Source organism: Labrus bergylta, chromosome 5 (genome assembly GCF_963930695.1).
Source record: "Labrus bergylta chromosome 5, fLabBer1.1, whole genome shotgun sequence".
Lineage (NCBI taxonomy): Eukaryota > Metazoa > Chordata > Actinopteri > Labriformes > Labridae > Labrus > Labrus bergylta.
The window spans coordinates 31,312,380-31,331,382 of record NC_089199.1 but is presented as its reverse complement, the minus strand read 5'-3'; the positions used below and the strand labels follow the sequence as shown (position 1 = coordinate 31,331,382).

The 19,003-nt window shown below is 42.9% G+C and overlaps 1 protein-coding gene across 14 annotated transcripts in view; it reads left to right on the top strand.

Annotated features, from left to right (window-relative positions):
* The first annotated feature begins 269 nt into the window (after positions 1-269).
* Positions 270-19,003, top strand: part of nfasca (neurofascin homolog (chicken) a) — a 93,679-nt gene continuing 74,945 nt past the window's right edge. For 6 of the 14 annotated variants that reach the window (XM_065955412.1, XM_065955416.1, XM_020657478.3 and 3 more), the window contains exon 1: positions 274-564. The gene's annotated coding sequence lies outside the window, so the exon portion shown is untranslated. Of the gene's footprint in view, positions 565-19,003 lie in introns of all 14 variants that reach the window. The other 8 variants (XM_065955421.1, XM_065955419.1, XM_065955418.1 and 5 more) reach the window with 3 other exon arrangements.

Below are 19,003 nucleotides of genomic sequence, written 5' to 3'. Positions count from 1 at the left end.
TTGAAAAAAGATTTCAACTCTCTTCAATAACCAAAACAGTCTACAGCGCTCGACCTTCATGTGTGTGAGCGGGACAGTTGTTCATGTGTTTGACAGCAGTGGAGTTGCGCACGCGTGTGTGTGTGTGTGTGTGTGTGTGTGTGTGTGTGCGTGTGTGTGTGTGCGTGTTTGTGCGTGTGTCTGAAGCTCATTCATAATTCATGAGGTGGGAGGGGTGAGGGTGAGGGGGCGGTGACAGATGGAGAATCAGTGTGTGAGTGAGTGAGAGAGAGAGAGAGAGTGTACGGAGAGGGAAACAGCGAGAGCGCAGAGAGAGAGAAAGGGTTAGAGAGAGAGAGAGAGAGAGAGAGAGAGAGAAAGATAAGACAGTGTAGTGTTTTGCTCTTATTTTCTGATACGTTGTCACGCGTGTTGTTTTTGTGGATTTGACTGACACTCGGTCTTTTTCTTTGCTGTTTTTTTTTTCTTTGGTTTCGTGGATGCTGAAGGATTGATGGGGATGGAGATACAACACGATCACCCAGCACTGATGTACACCTGGACTCACGAGCTGCACTGACAGAGGTACTGATACACATCTTTACACTTACTATGTGTGTGTGTGTGTGAGTCTGTGTGTGTGTGTGTGTGTGTGTGTGTTTGGAGAGGAGAATCTACATTCAGTTTTCTACTTTTATTCTCGGTGAAGTTGCAGATTATTAGCCACATTTGATCCACCAATCGAGACCTTCAGCTTATATTTGTCCCCGTTTTAAAAAATAATAATATGACAGTAAAGTAGCTGTTAATGTCGTAAAACTCTTTTTACTTAATAAAGACATGAAAGAGTGTGTTCCTGAAAGCCTCACTAAGACGCCTCGCTCTGCTGTCCATGTGGCTCAAACAAGACTTCAGTCTACTCTACTTCACTGTGGGTTTAATTTCCTCACAATCCCTTTAAATAACTTTAAATAATTGTTTAATTGGTTACCCTTCATCATGGCGTAGACAGCCTTGTCTTATTTTCTTTTTTCACTCTCTCGTTATTGGCTGTTTCATTGATTCTTCAGTCTGTTACAATGAAGAGAAATGAAATGTGATTACGGCTGCCTGCACACGCACACACACACGCACACACACGCACACACACGCGCACACACGCACACACACACGCACACACACGCACACACACGCGCACACACGCACACACACACACACACACACACACACACACACACACTGATTAGTCTGCCACAGTTGATTGGAAATGTATTGATTATGTCTTGTGTGCATGTTACTTCATTGGCCACTATTACTCTGTAATGTGACTGCCTGTCTATACTTTTTTACCATTTCTCTCTGTTTCCACATTTCTGAATGTGCACGTGTTCTCACAGTGAGACTTACAGCAGCGTTAGCTTCAGGAGATCTGATGTGATGTGATGTGGCCTCTGTCTGACAGACTGGAGACACCCGGCTCTCATCACCAGGGACTGAATATAGTTTATTGTCTCTTGCACATTGTTGGTAGTGGACTCTTGGTATTGGCGCTGGGTGCTGGGAGTATGAACTGGCATGACTGATTGATTTTTTATTTCTAAGCTGAAGTTCAGAGTGACGTCATAGAGCCTGTCAGGGCGCGTAATTTCTGTGTTTTAATCACTGGCTGTTGTATATTTTTATTCATTTGTACAGGTGTTGTATGCATTCTAAAAGTGTTTATACTTTAAAATGCGAACAAATTCTTGCCTTGATGTCTGCAGCCATTAGTATGTCGGCTGTGGCTCAGTGGTAGAGTCGGTCGTCTCTCAACTGGAAGGTCGGGGGTTCGATCCCCAGCTCCTGCAGCAACATGTCTGATATGTCCTTGGGCAAGCAGTTAACCCCAAGTTGCTCCCACTGCTTCGTCAGCGGCGTGTGAATGTGTATGAATGTGTATGAATAGGATTAGTTACTTCTGATGGTCTCTTTACTCAGCAGCCTCTACCATCAGTGTGTGAATGTGTAGGTGTGACCTGCGGTGTAAAAGCGCTTTGAGTAGTCAGAAGACTAACCTCTTTCAAAGAAAGACTCTTAGCATGAAAGCTAATATTTAGCATATTGACAGGTTCTGTGGGAAAGACCTGCAAGCATTAGTGTGGATGATTTATAGACATCAGGAGCAGCAGCCTTGAAAGCATCTTATTGATTAATCTGAACACATAGTCTACATGATGATAAATCTTTTATTCAGACACTCAGTGTGTTCTTTGTGCTTTATAATGGTCCAGGTAATAGTGAATGTAAATGAACAGGATAAATGTCTCTGTAAGCGTTACCAACTTTTAAAGATGTTTTTTTTATTGTGTTGAAAAAAGGGTTCGTTTTAGTTATTTGTCCAAACGTTGATGCTGTGACAAGCAGGATATCTGAATGTGTAGTTCAATATTCACACACTAGATTAGCCCGACAGCAGAAGATTGATTATGAGTAAGCTAGCTCATGTTGGTCCACCTCGCTGCTTCTCAAGGTTCAACTTTGCAGTGAAAGACTGGAGTTAGTTTACCCTCAGAGCAGACTGTTTCTGATGAGGGTGAATAGATGTGTCATTAATTAACTGAATAAGATGGAAAAATGTGAAATAGTGAGGCTTTTCTTCATTCAGACATCAACACACTCACTTCCTGCACACGCTCAACACATTCCTCTCCATCTGTAGGTTTCAGATTTCTTTGACAGTAACTCTGCAGCAGTAGGGTCAAATCAGCTTGTTGTATGTCTGTAACAGCGGCTGGAAGTTGTTCCTCTTCACCCGGGTTCAGTTCAGGTCTGCAGGCTGATGAGTCTTCTCTAAGATTGATCTGATCTGGAGCTGACTGGTAGAAACATTTCCTCCTTTTGCAAAACATTTCTAACACAACGTTCAAGTCTTCCTCGAGTGAACAAAACAATAATGATGCGTTGTTTTGAAAAGAGCTGCTGTTTCAAACTTCTTTTGAATCTTTAAACATCAGCTGTATGAAGTCTCTTTTATCTTTTTTAAATCCTTTGACTCAGTCCAGAGCTCTGCAACATCTGTCATCACTGAAGTCTTTGTTCGTCCTGGAAAAAGACCAATGGTCACATATGTATGCAGGAAGATTGCAGCTTTTATTGGAGCATCCTTTAGTTCACATACACAGATCACAGTAGACATCATGGACACACACATGAGCCGAGATGAAGGCCAGTTTAAACTATTATGTGTTGATGAAGTAACCTTCATATTCATTCCTGTGCCTTTAAGTCAGCGGTGTCTCGTTTAGTTTTGATATATGGATTGTAGGAAATGTAGGATATAAAATTCATCACTTCATTGAACAAATGCGGCGCCATGAGAGCGTTCTACGTTGACCTTTGAAGCGCCTCTTGAGGTCAATGAGTCAGATCAATACAGAGGTCCATTTATTGGAAATGACTCAGCAGGAAGAGCTCTTTATATATCTATACACCACCTTCTCCTCACTAATAAAACATGTGTTAGCTTAACTTTGCTTCATGACACCTTGCCTCAGTATTACAAAAGAATCCGAGTCCCTTAAACAGACGGACATGTTTAGATGTTGTGTTTAAGGGCGCACAGAGGAACAATGACAGAAGAACTCATTCATGTTGTTCCCTGAGTGTAAGGACACGAGAAGTGACCACGTCGCTCCTGTGTTTGCCTCCCTTCACTCCCTGTGAGTGTTAGAACTGACTTGAACATCTTATTTCCCTTCACGTCCAGGCCCCTCCCTGTATATGTAAATGAGCTGACTCCCTATGAATCTGACTGCTGCCTGAGATCCTCCAGCAGAGCTTTACTCGTGGTTTTCTAAAACTCGACTGGTGACAAACGGACACCGAGCCTTTGCAGTGCGAGCCCCTCAGCATGCCGCAGTACACAGGATATATAAACGTCACCGCCCCCTCCTGTTGGCTCGAGGTGAATTCTCCGGAGAATATCCTGCTGCATTCTCACATCAGCTCAGTTCACTCTGACTTGCTGCGGAAAAAATACTAGGAGTCTGGCAGGAGAATCTCCGGGTGAAGTCAGAGCGAACAATAAGTCTGTTTGCATGCAGCTCCTCTGGGAAATATCAGGAGTTTTTCAGGAGTTTTCTGCAAGTGTGAAAGCCCTATTAATGTCCTCTTTTGATTCGCTTCTTTTAACTCACTTTCATCAGCTTGCCGTTCATTTACTCTCTTCCTTGTTGATATATCTCAAATTGTTTTTTGGCTTTTATTTACCTGTTTCTTTGCTTTATGTATCTGTTTTATTATTTGTCGATTTGTGGATTTGTTTTCACTTTTTTGGCTCGTTTTAAGTTCTTTGTTACTTATTAGAAAAAGCCGTGTGTCTATATATTTTATGTAAAATGCTGGTGTTGCAAATTGTTTTGGCTGTTTTAGGACAAGAGAATGTGTTGTGGATGAAGCGCAGGTGGCTGTCGAGGTTCAGGGCTGCTGTAGGAGGATTGATTATCACATTACACACGTTTTAGATGTTTATTCTCTCTCCCTCTCTCTCTCTCTCTCTCTCTCTGTGTGCGCGTGTGTGTGTGTGTGTTTATGTGGAAAAACACAGGGGCGAGGATGATTGCATTAATTCATTTCAAGTGTTTTATTTTCATGCGCAGGTGTGTGTCTGAGTTGTGATGTGGACGAGTGTTTGCTGAGGGATGCAGGAGGGCGCACAGGAGTGGGAGGGACACACACACACACACACACACACACACACACACACACACACACACACACACACACACACACACACACACACAAATACAGTCCATCCTTTGTTGCAAAGAGGAGGTTAATGCACCCAGAAAACAGAAAGAAAGAGAGAAAGCCTAATGGACAACGACGGGCCTTTCACAGCAAATATTTGGTCGTGAGGTCTCACACTAACATCCCTTCCCCCCTTTCTCTCTCTCTTTCTCTCTCTCTCTCTCTCTCACTCTCTCTCTCTCCTCCCCCTCTCTCTCCATGGCCAAAGGGAAAAGATCAGAACAAATTGTCACTCTGTGATATCTGCCCGCATTACATGGCTGTTTTCTTTGTAAAAAAGAACAATGCCGGAGGCCATGTATCTGGTGCCAATCACGTTGTTGTTCTGAGGCAGAGGAACAAAATTAGATTTAAAGATGTCGTGCGGATCCTCCTGACGTTCGTTTAGTCATTAACACAGTTATAGAGAATCATAATTACGTTTCCTGTGGACGAACACGATAAAGTCCTGCAGCTCCGTCAGACGGCCTCTAACCTGCACGCTCACACAAACAAACACTTCTCCCTCCAGACTCTACAAATACAATAAAAACATGTTGTGTTATTTACCTTATAGCCTCGTCGTTTTGGTCGCCCCTCGCCCTGTGAGTGAGAAATTGCGTGCGGTACAAGAAGCCACAGAGGAAGCAGAGGATTTTCTGGAAACAAACTTCACTCTTCATGACAAGGTGCATGAAGAGTGAAAGGCTTAGAAGAGGTCAAAATGCGCCAACAACACTTTGTAGTAAGACGATCAACTTTAAAAAGTTCATATTTTTACTGCAAGTGTTGCTGGAGTATTTTGACCTCTTACAGGCTGGACTCGAACCAGTGCTGATCGCTTGGAGGACTATAGCCTCCCTAAATGTGGGCGCCGCTAACCGCTAGGCCATCTGCGCCCTGACTTTGCACACTTCAATGAGTTGCAAGTTGCATGAGAGTAAAATTAAATTGAAACTTGTTCCTGCCCTGAAAGTAGAAAAAATGATACGCAGAGGTGTTTTTTACAGGACGTGATGATCAGAACGTCTAGATCTTTGTTTTTCTTTTTCTCAACAGGATGAAATCAGCTACACTCATTGAAGCATCAACTGGTTTCAGTATTTTCTGACGTGATGATAAGATGTTTTCTAGTTACCGTAAAGAGCAGTAAAAACAAACAGGAATACAAACAAAGGATTACTGAGACATATTTTTCTTCAGTGCTGCTGCATGGACTCTTCTGTTACGTAATCATAGAGATTTAGGCCGTAGATGACTCCTCTCCTGCCATGTCCCCGTTAATCTTCGGCCTCTGACTGTGTGTGTGTGCGTGTGTGTATGTGTGTGTGTAGCTAGATAGCACAGGATAAGCCCTCATCAGCAGAATATTCAAATAAGAAACACGAGCATGCAGCAGAAAGCGAGTATTCCTGTCGTGATATAATCTGTGTGAAAGCTGTGTGTTCGGTTTAGCACGAGTCAAAGAGAGAAAGATTCTATTTACTGATATTTTACATGTAAATCGTGATTCATTCATATTCTCCTCATGTTCATCTTTCATGTTGTCAGCTTTAAAAACCTCCTTATTTATCTGATACTGGTGTCAGTAAAAACACTCATTTCAGCCTCTGCCTGAGATGGTTTGTTTCAGCTGCTGTCTCTATAAGGCCCGCCTCCCCATGTGCCTACTTGCTTCTGATTGGCCAGCTCTCTGGAAGCCTTTTAGGGGCAGAACGCTGGAGGGCTGCCAGGTGAGGGCTGCTCACCAGGGCTGGGAGAAGAGAGCCTGTGTGTTAGAGGTTTTGCCTGCTTAGAGGCTTGAAGTTTAGTCTTGGTTTCATATCGGGGAACTATCGCGTGATTTGCAGAACAAGCCGTTTAGCGCCCTCTGCAGACTCATCCTGGGATTACTCCAACATATGTTTACTTCATGATCTGAAACTTTCCCATTTTTAGTTTGGGGCGTCCAGCATTGTAAAACTATATGAGAGTTTAAAAATGAAGATCAGCCTAATAGATCAGCTGAAACAGTGTTTTAAATGTATTTTAACATACTGTAGGAAAGTGTTGTTTTTTACATTTAATGTAAATTTACAGCTATTCATTGTATTCAGCTGATGGCTTGTCTTGCTAACAAATTGCTGTTTTCTTGTACAGGATACTGCATGAAGAAATATATGAAATATAAATGAGAAAATAAGAAAAAAGACACAAGGGCAAAAAGATTATTACACAGGTGAGATTTTTTCACTGAGTGTGGTACAAAGTTGGAATATTGAAAGATTCATGTCTGATTTCGTTTCTGTCTTGAAATGTTGGATTATTAAACAAGTTGTTGTGCAGTCTGGATTCAGTCCGGCGTGATGCTGGCGACACGGAAGTCCACTGCTTTTGGATGGTAAACTGCAGGTGATGATTGGTGCCTGGTAGCGGTGAGAAGAAAAAAAAAAGATTTAATTGAGATTCTTATTTTCTGAGATTTTAAATAGATTCATAATTCTCTAAAATCTATTTGTTTTTTGGCTAATCAGTCCCTCCCTGCTAAGTGCTAATGCTAGATCTTTAACTCAGTAGAATGACAAATGGAGCAGCAAGAAATTCAGCCAGATGACTGGAGTAGATCCTGAAGTATGTACTTATTCAAAAAATAGACTTTGATTCATGAATCCAGAATCGTTTTGAATCCAAAATAGATTCTGAATCGAATCATGACCCCAAGAATTGAAGTTGAATCGTGAGACACCCAAAGATTGCCGACGCTTAGAATTGATGCAACAGTTTGATACCCGTTACTGAAGACCAGATGAAAAAGCCTGGGTGGTCAGCATGAGCAGCAACAGATACATCTGCATGAGAAACCCAGACTGAGACCAACGCCCGTAAAGGAAACTTGAGCCCGACTCCTGTAAATAATGAAACAGTAAATCAGCTCCACACACACACTGTCTGTATTTGCCTCTTTTTTAAAATGTGTCATAAATCCGTCGGAGTAAAAGAGGAGATGGCTGCCCTCAATCTGAAAAGGCAATTTAGGGGATGAACTCTCTCGTGTATTTTTCCACTCAGTGACTCTCATGATTGGTTGGGTTTCAGGGCTCAGCTTGCCCATTGGTCGTCGCTCCACTCACTCGTGAAATGGTTCCTTTAATTTGTGACCAACGCTGCTGCCGGGTTGGCCTTTTGTTTGGTCTCGTTTCAATGTGCCCAATTAAAAAAGATATGACATATAGATAGAGATGAGATATTCCTCCTCATCTTTTCATCCGTCCAAATTGATTAGTGTAACGTATTATTTAAATGTGAGACTGCTGGTCTTGGTGTGTTTGTGCGGAGGCTCAGACAGGAAGACGTTTTAAGTTTCCTGAAATGTTTGGCGTGCCTCAGGAGTCAGGTCTGGGCACACTTGTGTTCTCAGTTTGTATTAATCCACATCTTAGCAGTTTGATCAGCGCCCATCTGCATGCTGGTCTACAGCTACACTGATTACATGTTGACTCTTTGGCGGTTTCACTTTAATCATGTTGAAGAGGATCACATGTTTGCTAAGTTACAGCTTACCATAAACACACACAAAACAAATTTAACTTACCGGCCAAAACTGGGCCATAAGGAGGAGTCCATGAGAGCCTCATTACGATCCAGATTAATGATCCGAACAAGTAGAAGAAAACAAAGAAGAAGCAGAAGATTGTGTTCAGAAAGAGACATTTCAACAACTTGAAAAATGCTTTCTTTCTTTTTTTCAATTGGTGTTCAGCTCAATCATTTCTTAAACTCTGAAAATGTTGCTCAATTGGATTTAACTTGTGAACACTTTTATTTAAGGATTCGTCCATATCTTCACCTCTCAGGTTACCCAGCACTCATTTTTGTCTACATGCATTGACCCTTTAATTTAACCAGACCATCAATAAAACAGATGCACGTTTGGGAGAAAGAAACAAAAAAAAACTCTTTTCACTGACTTTGCATCGTCTGTATTGACTTAAAATTTTGTTTTTTTTGGCTTTGGAAAAGTGTATCTGAAAATCTTTGAAACAAAACAAGTGCAAAATCTTTTCACTAGGAATGTCTTCCAGTTATCATTTGATAATATTTTAATTAAAGTGCTTTCAGTTTTAGTTCTATTTTGCTCCTCACAGGCCTTGTTACAAAAAGGTTTTCATATAGCTCCTTCATTTTGTGTTTAACGTTTGGTGATGTAGGTTTGAAGTGTAAAAACACACCGTCTCCTATAATGGACAGATTTGTGTGTGTGTGTGTGTGCATGTGTGTGTATTTTGTAACTGATAAAAATCTCCATAGTGTTAATTAGATTTGTCAGCAGCTTTAAACACTCGTCCAGCCCTCACACTATTTTAAAAACGAAGACACACACACATTTCTACAAGCTCAGCAAAAGAAAGTAAAAAAAAAAAACACACCCATTTTTTTTTTCAAAAGACTGTGCACGTGCAAACACACACACACCATCAGTCTGCTTAATCCCCTTAAACGTGTGCACACACACACACACACACACACACACACACACACACTCGCAGACATACAAAGGCAGACTTTATCACACCTTTTAGCCACTCCACCAGAGCAGTAATCACTACACACACTCGCACACTGACATGTCAATCATTTTAACACCATGCTTCCCCATTGGGGGGGGGGGGGGGGGGGGGGTGCGGTGCAGGAGGAGTTTTTAAATGTGCTTTTAAAACACACGTGCACACACACACTTCATCTGAAACAAAGAGGACATGTGCTTCCTCAGTGCAGTAAATTCTGCACACTGTACACCAAATATAATTTAATAGCGTGGATGATAAAAAGCAGAATATCGACATGACAGTAAAAAAGAAAAGCGAGAGAGGAGGAGGAGTGGAAATGTATCTGCTTTTATTCCAAATGGAATAAACTATATGATGTGAGAGCAGCTGTGTTTCTCCATAGGGGCAGATGAAGGTGCACAGATGTAATATCATCCTACATAATGAATGAATCGAGAGGAGCTGCAGGACAGGGAGCAGGCAGACCCACACATGTCCGATAATGGACTTAATGTCATTTCACACATTATCTGTCTTAAAGGCGGAGCCTAAAGGGGGCCAGAGACCTGGGAAATTACATTCAGTAACCGTATAATCATACCAGAGAAATTGGAAAGGACAACTGCGTGTGTGTGTGTGTGTGTGTGTGTGTGTGTGTGTGTGTGTGTGTGTGTGTGTGTGTGTGTGTGTGTGTGTGTGTGTGTGTGTGCAGGACAGAGTGGCCAATGGCAGGATGACGCAAATAACCGTGGTAACCTCAAGGCAGATGGGCTCAGGCTAGCAAATGAAGCCTGCTAGCTGAACCTTTGGAGCTGCATGTTGTCTTCTGTGTGAGGAGGAAGGGTCTGACATGTCAGGGGTTTGAGGGGTTTCTTTACCTTTTCACTTCCTTTGATCTTTAAGGATTCATCTCTCTGGTGCTTCAGCTCTGACGCTTATACGACCCTCTTTCAATACAAAGCAGCTCAATCAATAAAAAGAGACAGTCAATACATTTATCATGCAAATGTACTAGACCTCTTGAACTCTGTAATCCAGGCAGTACAGCTAATCCCCTTCCTCACAGTTTATTTAACATCGTAATAAATTGGATGAATTAACACCGTGTCCTAACAGCATGTGAGCGTTTGATACATCAGACGCTCACTGTCCACACTGCACGCGTCAAATATTTACTTCTCTGCTCTGTGAATTTCAGTTTCCCCTCGCAAAAGAATTCAGTATATTTGGAAGTTTAGATGGAAGAAAAATGCATCAAAATTCTGACGTCTGTGGCGAACAGGATGCAGGACGCCGGTTTACCAACATGTTGAAGGTCTCGGCCTCGTCTCAGAATCGGTCTTGTCTCGGTCTCAGACTGGGTGGACTCTGGATTTTAAATAAGACCGGTCAAGACCACCACTGATTGGCTATTTTATTTTAGTTTATTACTCTGATTAGAAGGAAAACACCTCTTTCTAAAAGAACGAATAACTTCAATTTATTTGTAGTTTTTTATCCCCCGGTTACGGCCACAAACTTCCCGGTGTTACCGTCTAAGTCAGTGACACGCCTCCTTAACCAAAGATGATGATTTATTTGTGATATTTATGGTCTTGGTCTTTTCTCGGTCTCGGGTACGTCTGCACTCTGGTCTCGGGTCTGTCTTGGTCTCGGTTGGTGTGGTCTTGTACAGTAAACACACTCATTGTGATTCCACTATGCTCTCAAAATAAGAGCTAAGTGAGACAGAAGAAGTCTCCTGCTGCAGCTTCACACTAAAACCTCTGTGAGGATGAAGACATGCTGACTTCAGTTCGTTAGGCTTGTATCTCATCATAAAGGGACATATTCATACCACACGCTCCCCCCTTCAGAGTGTCGAGAACATGGTGTGCAACATTCATGTTTATTCATTCACTCTCTCAATAAGTCACAGGGGAGCTTACAGGGCAGCCTGCTTGTTTTTCACTCACATTTTTACACTTTGCTGTTAGGCTGTTTTTATTAGTGATTAGAATATGGAGAAGAAACAGCAGCTTGCTAAAGAGAGTTTGTTGGATGATGAAATATAGCCTTAGTTTATTATCGCTGCTGCATGCACAAGAGTCAGGTCTCAAATGTTCATTCAGTAGTTTAATCTCTACAGTTCATCTATTTTAAGTCTAATTTGTCTTTCGTTTTGCTTTAGTGTTAATCACAGTTTGCTTACGTACCAGAAATTATCCTTCATCAATGAGGTTTTAAAAACGACTTCTGACTTCTATGTCTCTGTCCATGGTGCTGAAACATGCAACAGAATAGAAACGATGAGAGGCCTTGTTATTGCTCTTTGTGCCTTACATGCAGGAATTAGACCATAACTGAATAAGTGTGGAGGTTAGCAGCTGTTAGCTGCCTCGTGTTTTACGTCACCTTTCCCGTGTGTGCAAAACAAACACTAAGCTGGATAACACTGTCTTCATTGAGCCTTGTATGCAATACTCCCTGAAGTGTCTACACTATTCAACACTGTGCATTTTGTATCTTTTTTTGGTATATATGGCTTTTGTACAAAGCTTATCATGTTTTCAGACACTCTGCGCTTTGATACTTCCTACTTCATCGTCCACAAGAGCAACTATAACAACCAAATGTCTCCCCCGGGGATTCATAAAGTATTTCTGATTCGGATTCTGATGTCACTTCTTGTCTTGTCACCTCACCTCACTATACTTTTGGTTCGAATGAAACACTGCGCCTGCTGTTCTCCTCGCATCGCTTTCACTCAGGGATGGGCAACTTTGATCACAGCAAGAGCCTCATATAATTCTGACTGCCAGAGAGCCAAATTGTAGAATACAGAAAGGATTACAGTCGTTTATGTCTCAAATTTAACTCAGCATATACAAGTGATCAAATATTATATAGGACATATTTCTGGTTTTCATGATTTGACCTGAGGGCCACGTTGAGGGTTGATGGGGGTCGCATGTGACCCCCGGGTTGCCAGTTGCCCACCCCTAGCCGCACAGTGAAACGATCACGCTCCGTCAGCAATAAAACCTGAAAGACAAAAAGCATTTTGGCTGAATGTTTGTCTGGATGTTTGCAGTCAGATTGTTTTTCCTCTCTGACTCCCCGACTCTTCCTGCAGGCTGATAATGTAACATCAGAGGTCGAGGACACCCTGATCAGGCTGAAGCTCAGAAACAGGTTGGATAGTCTGATGGATGTCAAAGCTGAGACAACACAGTCTGTTAAAGCGAGAAGGAAGTGAAATCAGTTAATTCTGTGACTCGCTGCTCAAAGTATGGAGTCTTTGTGGTCACTTTTTGGTTTTTAACTGAATGAAAATGTTCCTCTCATATTCCTCCTCATGCTTCTTATTTATCCTACACCCCCAAATTTATGACACACATACACACAAAAACGCACACACACACTTTCCATCTGACGTCCAGATTTATAAATGTTTTCAGTAAGCTTTTGTTTGTTCCCTGATTTCAGCTTCGGTTGCTTTAAAAACACAGACACACAGAAATAAAAACACAGTGATTGCATTTTTTCTTCCTTCCTCTCAGGCCTGTGTGTACTCTCTCTCCCCGTCTCACACACACACACACACACACACACACACACACACACACACACACACACACACACACACACACTCTTCAGATGCAGGGCTTTGATAATGGCAAACACACCTCTAGCCTCACACTCCCGCTGGGGTTGGTCTCCCCAATCACCTCCTCCTCCTCCTCTTCATCTTCATCCTTTCTTTACCCCTCCACCATATCTCCCTCCTCCTTCCTACCCCCCCCCCCCCCCCCCCCCCCCCCCCCCAATCTCCACCCCTGCCTCCCCTTGTGGGGCTGTTGCTAAGGAGCCCTGGTGACCAGGGAGTTTTCTGATTGGACGAGAGGAGAAAAGTGGAAGCTGGAAGGAGAGGTGCAGGGATGGAGGGGAAGGAGGAGAGAGACGGAGAGATAATTTAAAACAGGATGGGGAGTGGGACTGGCTGCAGGGGGGGGGGGGGGGGGGGGGGGTAAGATAAAGAGAGAGAGAGAGAGAGAGAGAGAGAGAGAGAGAGAGAGAGAGGGTCTGAGCACTTTCATTTGTTTTGTCTGGCACAAAGAAACATCATGTCTGCAGACAAACACACACACACACACACACTCCTCACATGCAGAGCTTTGATCACACATTACTGTAGATGTGAAGAACAGTTTAAGACTTTAAACAAACCTTTTAGAATTACTCCTCTGTCGACTTTGAAGATGCTGGTTGTTCCCTTCTCCACATTTTCTTACGCTCCTTGAGTTTCTACCTTCCGTGATTAGTAAATTAATAAATCAATCAACTTCTTATTCCTCTAAAAATCTGCTTCTTATGAAAGCTTCGTTTGTTATGCTGGAGGAAGTTTTGGTTTAACACAGATGTTGAGAATGTCGTTTGTGGGGTTTTTAACAGCCTTTTTATACCGTTCTTTGACTTGATTTCGTACCTCAAGGTTCATTTAAGGAAATACACAATCTTGGAACACATCAGTCATCCATCTGTGTTTGCCTCCAGGAACGATCGCCAACCGTGTGTGGCGAGCTGTCAGCGTGAAAAAGACCAGCCAGGAGTTCCTTTTCCATTTTGCTGCATTTAGTCCAGTTAGCAAACTTGGGAAGCTCCCGACGCCAAATGATCCCCTCTGGATAAGTCTACAAAATAAACTGTCATTTCCCAACCCCTGCTACAAATAGAACTCTGCATATAGGCAGCTGTGGCCCAGTGGTAGAGTCATGGTCTCTCAACCAGAAAGGTCGAGGGTTCGATCCCCAGCTCCTGCAGCCACATGTCCGATGTGTCCTTAGGCAAGATGCTTCACCTCAAGTGGCTTCTGCAGAAAGTCAAACTTTGTCTGGTCTGTCCTCAAGAGGAGAAGGAAACAGCTCAATGTTTTGTTGTTGTTGATGTATGGAGATCGGATCGATTATTCCTAATTCTTCCAGGAAATCTAAACTCTGATTGGATTTAATGGCACACTGTAGCGTCTCACAGATTGTCGCTGGTTTAAAGAACTGATTGAAAGCTGCTCTTGAATACAGATATCTGTTTAGAGAGATAAATAAATCATTCTCACATTACTGCCGATGGGAGACGAGATGACACACATTTGTGTTGTGTCTGCTTCTGTTCATCATTAGGACTCTTTTTCTAAAAGGCTGCTGATACGTGATTGGTCAACTTGGACTAAAAACGCACTACAAGCGGAAAACCAGAACACTTCCCATGCTGAGAATCCAAACTCATGAGTACAGATTCTACATTTCATGATGTAAATTCATCATTGGTGCATTGCTGCTTTTGTACAAAGCTCTCGTCTCCTGTCTCCTGTGTGAGCAGCGTGCAGTGTTTGACCTGTCGGTACATTACCTCCAGCTGCAGACTTTGTCAGTCGGTCTGCTGAAGTCACCTGGCTTCCTGAAGATGGTTACTACTGTCTGAGTGACATGAGGCCAGGTACATCTCATGCAGATGTTCAAGGTAACCTTCTGCATCTGCGTAAGTGTTGTCAGTATCTGTAAATCCATATGCATAGTCTTTTCTTTTAAAGGTAGAATCAGTGTGTGAAGGTTGAGGTTGATTCCACACAACTTGCACGCTCAGATTCGTCTGAACTCCACTAAATGTCTGGTGAAATTACTCCTAATGGCTTGGCTCCTGTACAGCACTCGGATGATGTCATCGGTGGTGACATTTTATTTATGCTGACCTGCTCTATTTAGCACAGACCGGTCCAGACGAGAATCATTTATCTGATTATATCAGCTTCATAATCAGACTTTTCTGTGCAGTGCACGGCGCCCTGACTGGAGATAAAGAGTCGTCCTTTTCTGTCTGTTACTGCACATCTACTGTACACACACAATCACACACACACACACACACACACACACACACACACACACACACACACAGGTAGGCGGTGAGGATTCAGCCTTAATAAGCCGCTTCAGCAGTGAAGCAGAGCTGCAGCCGTCCTGTCAGAAGCCGCCGGCTGAGCCCTCAGAGCTGACCTAACATTTATTTAACCTCCAGCTGGCTGCAGCTCTCTCGTCTGCTTCAGTGCAGCTCGCTGACTCTCTGCTGGTGCTGTCTGTCGGCCCGCTCGCGTGAACGCAGAGTTAAATACTTAACAATATGAGGGACATTATTTCATATTGAAAAAGCATACTAATGGGCACATTAAATCAACACACAGATAAGACAACTCATGTATAAGTCATGACGGAGTGGTAGACATGACACACTCCCTTTTGTTCTTAGACTCACACTGTACCAGAAATCCTTTTGTGGTGCTGCTGGACTTATTTGGGCGGCTGCCAGCTCCCAGTGGGTGGGGTGTGTTTTTTTTTTTTTTGACTGTGAGCAGTGTGCCTGAAGGGATCACTAAATGGTCTCTTTGTATGTCATGAATACGTGATGTCGTGACTGAAGGTGAGAGGGGACGTCTTTTAGTGAGATTTGAATGTCAGCAGGAGGTCTTCAATATTTCACATGAAGCCAGGAGGAGGAGGAGGAGGTGGAGGAGGAGGAGGGGTCTTTGTGAAGTCGTGTAGAAAATTACAGAAAAGGAAAACTGTCATGGACGCCGTGTCGCAGTGATTTGTTGTTTTTATTACGAGCGGAAACATTTTGTTCAATTACTGTTAAACACGGGCGTTTTTATGTTCTATCAAAAAAGATTTTCAGTTCATGGGGTTAAAGGAAACATTTGTGAGCAGGTCCTGGATCACCTGTAGTTCCATTAGAGGGCTTAACAGGTGGAAAATCACTGAGATGGGTTCATTAAGGGGTGAGCCGTAGAGCTATCATGTAGAACCCCTCACCTTGTTACTCTGTTGGATTTTAGAGCAGTGGAAAAGGGACGACTTCATGAGCTTTCAGTGGCCACAAACCATTGGTCCGTGGTTAGTATTGGACCCTGATCCAGCAACAAATCGCCGCCCACTGTGACCTTTGGCATTACTGAAAAGCCAACCAAAAGAAGTGTGTTTGAAACAGTCAGCAGGTTCAGCTCATTGCTCCAAAGTCTGAGTACCGTATTTTCCGCACTATAAGGCGCACTTAAAAGCCTTTAATTTTCTCAAAAAACGACAGTGCGCCTTATAATTCGGAGCGCCTTATATATGGATCAACTGGTTAATTGGTTAATTGGTTGATCCATACTGGTTGTACACGGCGCTCAGCGACACTGACTCGGATAATGACGAGAGGGAGCCGGGCATGTTGGATGCCGTACTCGCCCAACTGTTCAATTCGGACACTGAAGAAGAATTTGAGGGATTCGTGGACGGGGAATGAACTGAAAAAGTGAGCTTTACGTGTTATACGTAACTGAACATTGTTGAGTTATGCACTAACGTTTGAATTAGCGGTATCAGACTGTGTTTCTTTTACGTGTTTACAACTGAACAAGGCTGGGAGATATTGTGAATATGCACATTAACGTTTGAACAACGTTGAGTTATTGTGAATGCACTAATGAATGAACAATTTCGAGAGTTACTATATTGTGAATGCACTAACGTTTGATTTAGTGGTATCAGACTGTTTCTTTTACTACGTGTTTACTGAATCAGGGAAAAGTTCCCCTCCACGTTTGGGAGAAGAGGAGTGGATGCATAACGCAACCCCAGTCAAACGTTTGACTGCAGTATCTTCTATTCTATGCGCCTTATAATCCGGTGCGCCCTATATATGAAAACAGTTCTAAAATAGGCCATTCATTGAAGGTGCGCCTTATAATCCAGTGCGCCTTATAGTGCGGAAAATACGGTACTACAGCCCTAAAAGACCTGACACGCCAAGGAGATTGTCGGCCGTCACCATAGTTTTTGCGGCGTGACGCTACCCCTCGATGTTGAATCGGTGTCGGTTGGTGAGAAGAATCTCTCTGATTGGCTGTTCAGAGGTTTCATTTCTCTCCAGCTCTCCTCTCAGGTTCAGTAAAACCCCTTGAGCATGCTGCTGTAGTATCCATGCTTTCACCCAACCAAGACCAACTTTTTATCAGACGTTATTCTCCATTAGTAGACGACCTATAATACGAGTGGTGAGCGACAGCGGTGTGAAAATGGTCTTCTTGTATCATAACAACGGACTACCGCCCCCTGCTGGCATGGAGAGTTATTTCCTCTCATGCATGAGCAGAACGTTTGGGTGGTTGTCTGTCGGCTGTAGTCTTTGCGGTGTGTTCAAGGGCAACTTTTTGGCCAAGACAAACGGCTTTGTCTTGTTCTTTGCCGTCTGCTTGGTGTGTCAGGACCTTTAAGAGCCAACAGGTTGTAATTTGACGCCCTGAGTGGTCAGTCAGTTGTGTTGGAGTTTAGGTCATCAGACTGAAGCCATGAAGTGCCTCATGATGAGTGATTAAATCAACGTTAAAATAAGCATCCTGTGCAGTGAGACTATAACAGAAGATCACTGATAAATCTGTTTTATATGTCTCACTGCTGCACTTAGAACAAAGCTGAAGGTGAGAAGAAGGTGAGACAGGAAGGAGTTAACCCATAAAGGATGTGTTATAGATACAAAAATGATAGAAAGTGACAATTTTAGAAATTATTTTAGCGATTAAAGAAGCAGGACTGATCAAATTTAGATTTTTTTTGGTGCTCAAATATCAGGTTAGGGGTGAAATAAATCTAAAACTATCCCAGAGTTAGCTTCGACATTGTGGGCTCTCAGGTCAGAATTTATTGAAGGTAGATCATCGTCATCCTTCACAGCAGCCATAGAGTGCCTATAGCTTTCAGTCTTTATTGTTGTTTCAGAGTTCTTCTCGTTAAACGATTTCACCAGTCAGCTCTACGTCTTTGCGCTCTTCCTCCTCTCTCCTCTAACATCTCATCTGTCGTGTATTTCTCTCCTCTTGTCTGCTGATCTTCTTCATTCTCCATCTTTAACCTCTTTCTCCTGTTGCCTCTCCTCCCCCCTCTCTCTCTCGCTCTCTCTCTCTCTCTCTCTCTCTCTCTCTCTCCATCTCTGGCCTGTCTTTGTAGTGGGTGATGGGTAGAAACTGACAGGGGGTAACGAACTGATTGGGGTCCCCCCCTCCCCCCCCGCCTCTTGTACTTCCTGTCTGAGCTGACTGTATGTGGTTCACAGTTCTGGAAGAGTTGCAGAGGATCTGGATGACTTCACATGATGTGGTCCTGTTGTCTGCTCGGCTTCACATGTATGTGTGTGTGTGTGTGATGAATTGTGTGTGTGTGTGTGTGTGTGTGTGTGTGTGTGCGTGTGTGTGTGAGAGGTTGTTGATGGACTGCAAAGTAAGCATCATGGAAATATTACTGATAAGGGCTGGTGAGATGCAGAGATTGGGGCTGAAATTGGTCTTTGATATGATGGATGTGGTTCAGTTTGACTGATTTGATATCCTTCTAGTGATTGTAGTTGCAGACAAATAACCCAAATACAGACTCAGACAGAGCAGCAGGATCAAATCTTTATTGACAGCTGACTTTAATACACAAATGTGTTGATATCAAACGTCAAAGGCTTGGTCAAAAAACAGAAATATAGGGTCTTAATTTAAAATACTGAAAGTGATAAGAGTGCTGGAACACGTGCTTTAAGACTATAAGTTTGTGTGGTTTGAGCACAGATGTAGTCCTTGAACGCCTCACACTGCTGGCTGTGGTTTGTAATCTGCAGATAAAACAACTTTTACACTGAGGACGTTTTGACTTAGCACAGGTGAAGGAAATATG